The sequence below is a fragment of the Bombina bombina genome, chromosome 1, assembly GCF_027579735.1.
Source record: "Bombina bombina isolate aBomBom1 chromosome 1, aBomBom1.pri, whole genome shotgun sequence".
In the NCBI taxonomy this organism is placed as follows: Eukaryota; Metazoa; Chordata; class Amphibia; order Anura; family Bombinatoridae; genus Bombina; species Bombina bombina.
The window spans coordinates 889,924,437-889,936,359 of NC_069499.1; the positions used below are offsets into that span (position 1 = coordinate 889,924,437).

The 11,923-nt window shown below is 33.9% G+C and overlaps 1 protein-coding gene across 1 annotated transcript in view; it reads right to left on the reverse strand.

Annotated features, from left to right (window-relative positions):
- Positions 1-10,756, reverse strand: part of ADCY7 (adenylate cyclase 7) — a 722,067-nt gene extending 711,311 nt beyond the window's left edge. The window contains exon 1 of the mRNA XM_053699557.1: positions 10,486-10,756. The gene's annotated coding sequence lies outside the window, so the exon portion shown is untranslated. The remainder of the gene's footprint in view (positions 1-10,485) is intronic.
- Positions 10,757-11,923: the final 1,167 nt, after the last annotated feature.

Genomic DNA, 11,923 nt, shown 5'->3' on the forward strand with positions numbered 1-11,923 from the left:
CAGTTTACCATTAAAGGACCACTATATACTGTAGAATTGATTAAACGTGAAATACACTATAAAACGATCCAATAGCACTTACTTTGAATTTGAAATGAGCAGTAGAATTATTTTCTAGCAAAGTTAATCCAATTTTCTCTCCTACTGTACCATGCGACAGCCATCAACCAATCACAAAATGCATATACTGTGAACTTTTGCACGTGCTCAGGAGTTGGAGCCTTTACAAATTGTGTACGTTTTGCTAAAGGAAGTATATTGGAAAGATTTTTTTTTTTTTTTAATTGCATGCTTTATCAGAACCATAACATTTTAGTGGCCCTTTAAGTGACTTAAAACAGTGTATGCAGTAACAGAAAAAAATGCATTCTCTTATTGCAACAAATTAGATAGCCATTGTCGCTTCATTGTCCATTCAATTGAATTTTTTAGACAAATACAGAGTGGTGTTTAATGTCCCTTTAACCCCTTGACCCATTTGGACATAGTACGTATGTCCAACACAGAGGAGCATGCTGCGGTCCCCGCTATCGTCTTAGACAGCGGAGCTGGGGGCAGAAGGCCTCTGTCTTCATATAGTAAGGGAGCACTAATTGCGTTCCTTTACCACATGAAGCAGATCGACGATCGTTACAGAGAGTGACACTGTCTGTCTGGGAGGGATAAGGTAGCTATCATGGTGTGAAATGTGTCAGGTGGGAGGGTTATCCCTACATTACAGCAAAAATTAACCTTACAAGCTAACCAATTAACCCCTTCACGGCCAGGAATTTCAGAAGTGTAGTACTTAGCTGCAATTAGCCAAAAACTAATTTAAAAAAAAAAATGCGCCCCAAATAAGCTTTTACAACCAGTTTGGGAAAAAGTTAATTTTTTTTTTTTTATATGATCATATTTGGTGGCCAAATAGTGGCATCAAAGATACCAAAATGGACCGAGATCAATACCTTGGGTTGTCTACTTAAAACATATATGTATAGTTTTCATAGGTAAAAATAGATCTCGTCTAGTTTTGCTCACATGGAAAGATGCTACATATCAACTAAGGATACCAAGGCAAAGTGGTAAGTTTGATAATAGTAAAATTGGCCATAATAGAAGTTTAATTTTGATCGTCATATCCCTTTAAGGCATTCCCTTTAGTTAATGTTAAACCACAACTTTCAAAATGGGACACAAATGTTCTTAACTTCACCAATTATAGCCTGAAGGGAAATTTAAGAACTTCTTTATAATTAGCAGTCATTCATAAAGGAGTGTGCAAACTGGGAGATTGAATGCCTTAAAGGGTATTTCTATACAAAAAAAGACCTCGGGAACCAGGGCTATAGAAACTCACAGTGAACAGGCATTGTTTCAGTCAGATTTAGCAAAAAAACAAAGACAGAGGTGAGATTTCATGCTGTATAAACATAATTTTAGGTCATTGTTACAACATACCACAAGGTAGCAGTAAAATAAAAATGTAATTTATTATCCATCATATTTTTTTAGTGCACAATCATACAGAGTTGAATAATCGTATCACTTGTGCATACGTACTGGGTGCATCTTTGTATTTTGTATGTCAAGCAGAGATAAATCAAAACCCAACTGAGATTCAAAACTTAAGGGACATAAACCGAAAATGTTTCTTTCATGATTCAGATAGAGAATACAGTTTTAAACAACTTTCCAATTTACTTCTATTATCTAATCTGCTTCATTCTCTTGATATCCTTTGTTTTAAAGCATATCTAAATATGCTCAATAGATGCTGATTGGTGGCTGAACATAGATGTCTCGTGATATTGGCTCCTCCATAAACATTGCTATTTCTTCAACAAAGAAAACCTAAAGAATTTAACAAATTAGATAATAGAAGTAAATTGGAAGGTTGTTTAAAATTGTATTTTCTATATAAATTATGAAAGAAAAATTTGGGGTTTCATGTCCCTTTAAAGCAACATGAAAGCCAAAACTAAACTTCTATGATTCAGATAAAGCATGTCATTTTAAAACTTTTGAAAGTACTTCTGTTATCAAATTTATTTTGCTCTCTTGATATATTTTGTTGAAAAGCATATGTACATATCCTCAGTAGGAACAATGCACTACTGAGAGCTAAATAACGTGAAATACAAGGACAATAAAAAAAAAAATTTAATGTGATATAGGCAACCAATAGTGCAAATTAAAAATTAAATGCTATTATTATTTGTTTAACTGCTTTGTAGGGATAAAACAATGTCAGCTACCGGCAACAATGCACTACCAGGAACTAACTCAACACATCTGGTGAGCTAATGACAAGAGGAATATGAGTGCAGACACCAATCACCAGCTAGCTTCCAGAAGCAAATTGCTTAAAAATTTTTTTTTTAAAAACCTACTGAAAAGGGACATTATACACTAGATTTTTCTTTGCATAAATGTTTTGTAGATGATCCATTTATATAGCCCATACAGTTTTGTTTTTTTTTTGTTTTTTAAATGGATAGTTTTGCTTATTTTTAAATAACATTGCTCTGATTTTCAGACTCTTAACCAAGCCCCAAAGTTTTAGAAGAATACCGTCGTATACCTACTCCAGCTTGCTTCTGTTTGTGTAAAGGGTCTTTTCATATGTAAAGGAAGGGGGAGTGTCTGCTATTTCCAACTTGCAGTGGGCTTTCCAGCTACCTTTTAAACAGAGCTAAACTGGAAGCTTCTAAGTAAGTTTTTAATAGGTTTTATACTGGATTTTTATATCACTATCTGTGCATATTATTCTTTATAGTAGTGTCTATTACATGCAGTTATATGAAAATTGGTGTATACTGTCCCTTTAAGTAGGCTCAGGTGCAGCAAAGGATACCATGAGTTTGAATGCTGCTGCACGTGCCCTCGTGGAATGTGTGCTTATGCCGCTGAAGTACAGTAATAACCTTACTAGAAGCATTTTTGCTGAAGGATGCACATTACAAAAATGCTTCTATTTAAAATGGAAATGCACTGATGCAATTTTCAGTTTTCACCTCTCTTTCCCTTTAAAGTAAACTCCTTATGTTTTCATGTATGTTTTAAATGCTAGGATTTACCCGCACTTTAAAGAAAAAGAAAAAAAATAAAACAGGAAAACCTCCTGAAGTTTGAAATAGCAAGACCCAACCATGAAACAAAATAATTTACATGGGCAATGTTGGGCCTAAGTGTAAAAAATTCAGCCCTCACCTCTGGAATGCTTGTTACAGCCAACATCTTGACACACCTTTTGTTAAATCCATCCATAAATCTATTTTACCATAACAATAAAAGACATGAATATTTAACAACTAAAATCATTTTGCAAGTGTGCTGTGGTAACTATTCTTTTGCTGTGTTGGTAGTGATTGGCAAGATGTCAAGGATTGATCACCTCACGCAACTACAGACACTAAATGGGAGGAATAGCTACTAATGAAACTGTGGAAAATATGGGTGAAGACGACATGTTCAATGAATCTCAAACCATCTCACCTTTACAAAGAGGCCCCTAAGCAACCTCATGAGCATTTATAAACCTCCAATGTGTAACAGGAAGGGTTAAAAATCATACTTTTTAAAAGGATTTTTAGAGCCCCTGTGGATTAAGCTCTTTTTCCAGTTGAGTCAGCTGCGATACCGCTCACCATACAAAGCTGTTGTAAATTGGCTCTGCAGAGTCCATAAGAACCAATGTGGCAGCTGCAATTAAAGTTTCAAAGGAAATATTATCAAGCTGCATTTGCGAACTTGCGGTGCAGATTCATACCAACAACTCTGCAACCACAAATTTAAAGGGCCATTAAAAGGGACATGAAACCAATTTTTTAAATTTATTTTTTACAATTTTAAACAACTTTCCAATTTACTCATTATACTTTGTTGCACAGCAGGAAGGTAAGTTCTGGAGTGTGCACGTGTCTGCAACACTATATGGCAGCAGTTATCCAACAACGTTATACATTACCAAGAGCACTAGATGGAAGCACTATTTCCTGTCATGTCGTGCTCTACACAAAGTCCACACTACCTATATAGATATCTCTTCAACAAAGAATAACATGAGAACGACACAAATGTGATCATAAAAAGGAGACTTTAAAAATTGTATTCGCTATCCGAGTCATGAAAGAAAAATGTTGGGTTTCATGTCCCTTTAAATACAGTAGAATTGTGTAATCAACAAATGCATAATAAAAAAAAAACGACAATGCAAAAGCAGATAGTTGTTCTTATGAACATTGGATTGTGCAAAACAAAATGTCCACAGGACTATTATTTCTACCAAATGATTTGCCCTTACAGCACATTCCTACCTGCAGCTTCATAGTTTTCCAAGGCTAAAGTTGTTAAAGGGATACTAATCCCATTTTTTTTACTTTCATAATTCAGATAGAGAATGCAATTTGAAGCAACTTTCTTGTTTACTCCTATTATCAATTTGTATTTATTCTCTTGCCATCTTTATTTAAACAGCAGGAATGTAAAGCTTAGGAGTCAGCCCATTTTAGGTTCAGCACCCTGGATAGTGCTTGCTTATTGGTGGCTACATTTAGCCACCAATAAGCAAGCATAAGCCAGGTTCTGAACCAAAAATGGGCGGGTTTCTAAGCTTTACATTCCTGCTTAGAACGTTACCATTAAAGAAAATATTTGGGTTTAGTATCCCTTTAACTCTGAAATAAAAATAAGTTTTAAACCTCCTGGGTCATTGTTTACCCGTTTTATATTATTTGTCTAACTAAACATTTTGTCTTATTAGAATCTGTGTCTAATCTGCCCTTTTCCAGAATAAAGCTAATGACAGTTATAGAATTAATTTGCAAATTGATTCCCCAAGGGTACGAGACCATTGCAAGTATACTGTGACCTTTAGCTTTGGTACGTCTGGCATAAGCAAATTCTCTCAAAAATGCCCCAACATTGTTTATCGGCTTACAAGCAATAAGACAGATAGGTTTTAAATATACAATTTAATTCTTTATTCAGTGTGCAATTTTACAATACAAACAAAATAATTAAAAGTAATTAATTTCTTATGCATTTGTATTGCTGTACAATACACAGATGCAGGAAATCTGCAGAAAGATATATTTTTTTTTGCAAAAAAAAAAAAAAGGTCATCTTTAATATATTGTATATAAGTTACGACAACCATGGACTCCAATTTGTCAAGAACTAAATTTTCTATTACATCTTTATTAAAGGAACATAGTAATGTAAAAAAAATAAATGTATCTGTGTACGTTATTTTTTGCACTAATATACATTGCAAACTATGGCCTGGTTTCCAATGCTGTTGTAAATGGATTAAACATATGGTAATGAATATCTTCATTGAAGTATATGGAAATGTTTTATGTTACCATCAGTTTACACAGTTTTACAACAGCAATGGAAACTAGGCCTGTGTGTTTACCTTGTGCCAAGGGGTCAAACACATAGCTAAATCCTGTTCAGGTCCACAATACATTACATCTGATCAGGAAACAGCCAATAAGAAGCTGTATATGCAGGTAGTCGCCAATAACTGAGTGAGATGCGTTTAACCCTAATGTGGATGTTAAACGTATAGCAAGCAAAATTAGTGCAGAATTAGAGCGTTTTATTTTTCCATTAATAAGCCTCTATTTAATTCCTTTGGGGGTAGCAATTCCCTGGCTTTTTTTTTTTTTTTAATCAATTTTTATAATCCCTTGGTATCAGAATCAGTGCATATTAGAAGTTGACCGCCTGAATTTGGAATTTCCACTTGTGTTTTGTGATCCACCATTACCCTGTATCCTCACCACTGGGAGCTCAAAAGGACAATAAATGTCAATAAATGTTACATAACTCTACACTACGTGCAAAATTGTGTAACATAGTGCAGACTTATGTAACATTTACTCCAACATAACTGCCAAGCAGTACGATAGGGTTATTGAAGAGATCTAAATAAAACATTTACAGGATCTCTCATTTTTTTCTCCTTTTTCTATTCATGCACTAGTTTTTAACCACAACACGTTTTAATTAAATAGGATTATTGCTATTTTTGGGATTAAAGTGCTACAAGATGCCTCTCATAATAATAAACAAAAAATGTTAAGAGTCAGATAAAATGTACAAGAGGGGTGGTACTGAAGCCCCCTGGACCTTAGGTTGGTAAAGGGACAAAAAAACTAGGTAAAATGATGTAATGAATGCAAATATTAGCCCTAGAATAATAAGCAGATGTATTTAATTAAATAATATTAGTTTTGAAGAAGTATACAATTTTAGTTTCTATAAGGTAAGGAGACCTAATGTTGTAATAAAGGTTATTACATGACGGTTTAAAAAAACAACAACTTATTTTATCTCCTTTGCCGAGACCAGTTAGAAATTAGTTGATTTAGTAGCAATCTCACAGGTTTTATTTTCTCTTTAATTAGACAAAAATCCAGAAAGGAAAATATATTATTTAAAACAGCCGACATATAAAAGCTCCAAAAGAAGGGGAAAAAAAAAAGCACTGAAAAACATCTGCATTAACCACTTACCTTTCCATTGACTCTTATACGCCTCCTTAAAGGGATACTAGACCCAATTTTTTTCTTTCATGATACAGATAGTTTGCGTAAAATTGCATGCTCTAATTTACTCCTATTGTCATTTTTTTTCATTATCTTGCTATATTTATTTAAAAAGGAATGTAAGCTTAGGATCTGGGCATTTTTGGTTCAGAACCTGGGTAACGCTTGCTAATAGGTGACTACCAATCAACAAGAGCTACCTAGGGTGTTGAAATATGGGCCGGCTTTTACATTTAGATTCCTGCTTTTTCAAATAAAGATAGCAAGAGAAGGAAGAAAAAGTAATAATAGGAGTATATTAGAAAGTTACTTAAAATTGCATGCTCTATCTGAATCTTGAAAGAAAACATTTCGGTTTAGTATCCCTTTAATTAAAGTTTCTTAGGACAGGTTCTGATTTGTGGTATTGGGTAATGAAAGCGAATGACAAATGTATTACAAGGTGTTATCACTTGAACAATAAGAAAGGTGCCACTGCCTAGCTTTGACAAATGAGAAATTCAGCTCCCCTTCGAGTACCTTTAGAATTCATGTAATACCCTTAAAATAACTGCAAACATGCTTTTAAATCGTTGCACTAACAATATTGGCCCCTGGCCTTCTTTAGCAAGCCTTTTTTCTGATTTGGGCAGAAAAGTGGTACTGCCAATCCGATGCCATATCACCAACACAAAAGACTAAACCAGTTCTGTTTATCTTAGCTATGTATACTGCTGTGTATGTAGAGCAGCAGGTGTGCGCTGGATACTAAACCCAAATGTTTTCTTTTTTTCTTTGATGATTCAGACAGAGCATACAATTTTAAGCAACTTTCTAATTTACTCCTATTATCAATTTTTCTTCGTTCACTTGCTATATTTATTTAAAAAGTAGGAATGTAAAGCTTAGCAGCCGGACCATTTTAGGTTCAGAACCATGGATAGCGCTTGCTTATTGGTGGCTGACATTTAGCCAGCAATAAGCAAGCATAACCCAGGTTCTCAACAAAAAAATGGGTCGACTTGTATGCATTACATTCCTGCTTTTTAAATAAAGATAGCAAGAGAACAGAGAAAAATGAATAATAGGAGTAAATTTGAAAGTTGCTTAAAATTGTATGCTCTGTCTGAATCATGAAAGAAAAAAAATAAAACATTTGGGTTTAGTGTTCCTTTAAGCCTATGGGGTGGTAGTACTGAATAGCTCTCCAAATATAAAAAAAAAAAAAGATTTACAACAGGGTACTACTAGCGGAGCAACACAGAAAGAAGCGCACAAGTGTGCAGAAATCCTCTTAATAAGACAATTCAGAAGGTCTTAAAGGGGTATTAAACACTAAACAAATGCTAGATAGAATGATGCATTCAAAGAAAAGATTTGTCTAAGAATAACATGTAGATGTATTTTTTTAAAGTCTCATTAGCTGTTTAAATATTGACAAAATAAGTGTAAAGTTTTAATGTCTATAAAACATTGGGAGCTGCCATGTTGTAACTTAGGTTAACTTCTCTGCTGTGGCCAATTAGAGACAGTTATAAATACTTTTAGGTCACTAGAGTGTGTGCCCAATGGCTGTGTGGAATATAACAGTGTTCTGCACTTCAATTTCTAACAGGAACTGAAAATTTCACAATTTCAGAATGGAATTACAGCAAAAAAGGACAAAATAAATCATGAAAGCATATTGCAGACATTTTTTATATATGCAATTTATCATTTTATATTACCATCCCAAGGTGTTTAATGTCCATTTAAATGTTATTATGCTACAAGTACATCAATGTTTTTAAGCACCTGTGACACTCAACAAGGATTGTATAAACAAATATATAATATGAGCAGGATATATATATATATATATATATATATATATATATATATATATATATATATATATATATATATATATATATATATATATATATATATATATATATATATATATATATATATATATATATATAGTAAACGATTTCCAGTTCAGCCCACCAGTGGTCAACACGCCTGGGTGCAATGATATATTGTAAAAATAGAAAGCAAGAGAATGCACTCTCAGGACTTTTTGCAAAAGAAACCAATTTAATGGAACGTTTTCGGGGTTCACAACCCCTTCATCAGCATGCAAAACAAACCAAATACAACTCATTTATAGTGTTACATATCAATTACATCACATCAACCTGAGTGTCTCCAAAGGAAAAGTGCGCCAATTTTTTGAATTTGGAACGCATCTTGTGTTCCACAGTGTTATCCGGAACCGGAAGTTGTATTACCTCACTTCCGGTTTACGGATTAGATCAACGAACATAAAGTTAGTATAAAATTATACACTATACAATTTTAAACATGTTAGGGTGACATGCTAATGTAGAAACTTGTTAAAACAAAATGTGCCACATTATCGTAAGTGCCTATACAATTTTGTGATTAATATGTGGTGTCAAATGTTACTGCGTATAGTGTATAATTTTATACTAACTTTATGTTCGTTGATCTAATCCGTAAACCAGAAGTGAGGTAATACAACTTCCGGTTCCGGATAACACTGTGGAACGCAAGATGCGTTCCAAATTCAAAAAATTGGCGCACTTTTCCTTTGGAGACACTCAGGTTGATGTGATGTAGTTGATATGTAACACTATAAATGAGTTGTATTTGGTTTGTTTTGCATCCTGATGAAGGGGTTGTGAACCCCGAAAACGTTCCATTAAATTGGTTTCTTTTGCAAAAAGTCCTGAGAGTGCATTCTCTTGCTATATATATATATATATATATATATATATATATATATATATATATATATATATATATATATATACACACACACTATTGCAGAATGAGTCACAAAAAAATAAAATTAAGAATTTCATATTAAGACAAAAAGAAATAAGAAATCTTAAAGGGACACTGTACCCAAAAATTTTCTTTCATGATTCAGATGGAGCATGACATTTTAAGCAACTTTCTAATTTACTCCTATTATCAAATTTTCTTCATTCTCTTGGTATCTTTATTTGAAATGCAAGAATGTAAGTTTAGATGCCGGCCGGCACATTTTTGGTGAACAACCTGGGTTGTCCTTGCTGATTGGTGGATAAATTCATCCACCAATAAAAAAGTGCTGTCCAGAGTACTGAAACCAAAAAAAAACTTAGATGCCTTCTTTTTCAAATAATGATAGCAAGAGAACGAAGAAAAATTGCTAATAGGAGTAAATTAGAAAGTTGCTTAAAATTGCATGCTCTTTCTGAATTACAAAAGAAAAAATTTGGGTACAGTGTCCCTTTAATTGTGTGAAACCATCAGATTGGGAAAATATATATGTGTGTGTGTGTGTGTACCAGAGATCTAGTAACAAATTATTTATAACTTCTAGTTTCCCTGGTTATTAGTAGTGCCTGCTCAAGTAGATGCCCTGCAAGGTTATAGTACCGTACCTATTCACTACAATTGTATGTAGCTGCACTTGCACTCCGTTATAAAACTCTTCCAATCAGCACATAGACAAAAATTATTACGTTTAGAAGGGGGGAAAAAAGTCAAACCTCTTTTCTAAAGGAACAGTGATTACAGATAGGTGATTATTAAGAATAAGCATGCAAGTACTACAAATACTATTTGTGATATGGATCATATGTCTAGGCTACAATTTTAATATAAAAATGTTTTGTTTTTTTTAAGTTTTTAAAAGTTTATTTAGACACAGATATGTGTATAAGGGTTTGCTCTACTTGTTAAACCAAGCCATGTCCGGTATATTACAGATGTTTCTGTTCACAAGAGAGTCCAATACAGCATAGTAGTAAAATCTAATTTTCTATATATTCATAGCCATGAGTTTTATTTTATTCACGTCTTTGTTTTTTCATTGTGTGACCCACCCCCTTGCCCATAGCAGACAAACGTGAGCAGATCGGAATACATATCACATGGATTAATCCTTGTGTAAAAGCAGCCCTCCACTCACCTGAGATCACTCACATGGATCCCAAACAACTTCTGATGGCTGCAGAAGAACCTAAAGTGTCCATAGTGTTCTGGTCCTCCAGACAAAGTGCTTTGCGGATTAGACTACTCCCGCGTTAAAACTGAGCTCTAAATTTATGGTCTGTATAAAAACGTTATTCTTCCCAGTGTTTAGATTTATTCACTTGTAATAATCTCTTAGTGTAAGGCTATTCCATCCTCTCTGTTTTGAACTCTGTGTTAGTATCGGCGCCTGCAGCCTGAAGATCCCCAATTCCTCTCTAGATCACAGTGAGAGTGAACAGACTAGAGACCGCCTACCCTGAGAGTCACAGCACGTGTGGGAGGGAGATTGTATATTGCAGGCTGCAAGTGTGTGCATGCTGTCAAAAGGTGCAAAATATTAACCTTTCACATACCTGAGCTCCATAATATAATCATCTGTGTATTCTTTTTCCACACACTAAATCTCCCTGTATCTACTGATACTGCTTCATGTAACACATAATGTTGCTCCTCTGATTCCCCATAACTAGGCTGACCATATTGCTGCTTTAAGAAGGAACACATATGAAAAATACACATGTGAGGGTTCTTATACAAAACCATTTCCTTAAACAGCCCTGAAAACAGCCCTGACATATGTATTTTTCATGTGTCCCTTTTTAAAGCGGCAATATGGTCAGCCTACCCATATATATATATATATATATATATATATATATATATATATATATATATATACTCATTATGATTGCTAACTCATACAAAAATAGTTAATGCAACCGTACATGTTTGTATTACTGTCTAGTGATGGTCCAACAACCCATGCAATGTTTTAATTCGGTCCCATAGATAGAGTAGTAAAAACATTGCAGTATATTTTGTTCCCCTTTCATGTATTTTATCTATTGTTTCACAACTGCAGTAAACAAGATGTTAATTTATTATAAAGCTTTTACACTCTACCAAAGTGTTATCATAATGCAAGATTACAGAAACTCTTTGAATTACAATGAGTTTTATGTCCCTTTAAAGGGACATTTAAGTGAAGCAGTAACCACTTTTAATCCCCTAGTAAACCACAGTATACTTTATGAATTCATGGTGAATACATTAATCTGCTATCCCATTAGACACCATTGCAAGTTGTTGCCTAGTGTAAAATTGAAGTAATCCTGCATATTTGCATAGCTATTTAACAGAACATTTATTACTGTCTATATATTAAAGGGACACTCAAGTAAAAACAAAAAAAAAAAAGTATGATTCAGAGCATGCAGTTTTAAGACACCTTCCAATTTACTTCCATGATCAAATTGTGCAGTCTTTTTATATTCACGCTTTCTGGGGAACAAGATCCTACTGAGCATGTGCACAAGCTCACAGGGTATACGTATACCAAAATAACACATATAAATCAGTGCGCCAGCAGAATA